Raw genomic sequence first — 1,074 nt, 5'->3', positions numbered from 1 at the left:
AGGAAAGTGGCTGATTTTTCTGTTAGAGGAGTGAGAAGGGAATAAAAGGGGTGGGGAGGTGAGTGCATGGGGTGTGCAGAAATATCCTTGCTGATCGGCTCTTAGCTTGATAGCTTAGAGAGAGAGATTTTCCCTGGATTATGTACGGCTGTCTTCTTCATTTTATTTTACGAATTCAAGGAAATCCTCCTCCATCCTATTCTCTGTTAGCTAAATTGTTTCTTTTGATTACTTCATCTTTATCACTTACACTTCCCGTTCTCAGCAATGCAGGCTTCGATGATCAGTTGCAGGCGCACAACTAGATTTCTGTTCGTTAAACCTGATTGACTTTTGGCCCTTATAGACTTGTACTACAGAGAGCTTATAAAACTTTGTTTATCCATGTACCTTATTGTTTTATGAGCATCTCTGGAATAATTCACAGTAGCATGAAAATGTATCTGATGCCATTAATACTGTGAATCTGAATATCTGATTCTTCTAGAATCAGATAGTTGAATTAATGATATGTTACATATTTGGTCATGCCCAATTAAACTTGTGCATCTAATAGTTGATTGATTAGCTGGGTTGAGTTACTATCACCAGTAATTAGCATTTGTACTCATTGTTTATCTGTTTATTTTCATATAAATTACAGTTTTGCAGACATCATATAGAAACACCTTATAACATTGCTCGTATGCTAAACATTCAATGCTAAGTTGGACTTCAATCAATGGAATCCCTTATAAAAACATTTTTTAGACATGAATTCCTGCAAGTCTTCTATTCTCGCTCGCCGCTACTACGGGAATCGCTTTTGCTTGAACTAGATTGCACAGGCTAAAAAAGAACCCAAAAGAAATTATAAATCTTTGAAACCCAATAGGAAGCATACACAGTTGCGTCCTAAGGTTCCAAGACAAGTATTTTATCTGCCTATGAATTCCCATATGAAGCTAACTCCTTTGGCATACTACGTACTACACTATTTTTAGTGTATGTGATGTCTATTACCTGCCTGTGCTTGACGAATGAACTCATTGAGCTTTGTAGCTCATCCCAGTTATCTGTAACATTATTTGGCAC

General features: G+C 36.9%; 1 pseudogene; it reads left to right on the top strand.

The window, feature by feature from the left end:
• LOC112520699 overlaps positions 1-564 on the top strand; it is a 10,554-nt pseudogene extending 9,990 nt beyond the window's left edge.
• Positions 565-1,074: the final 510 nt, after the last annotated feature.

The sequence above is a fragment of the Cynara cardunculus genome (genome assembly GCF_001531365.2).
Source record: "Cynara cardunculus var. scolymus isolate 2C chromosome LG 11, CcrdV1, whole genome shotgun sequence".
NCBI lineage: Eukaryota > Viridiplantae > Streptophyta > Magnoliopsida > Asterales > Asteraceae > Cynara > Cynara cardunculus.
This window is presented reverse-complemented; position numbering and strand designations above follow the sequence as displayed.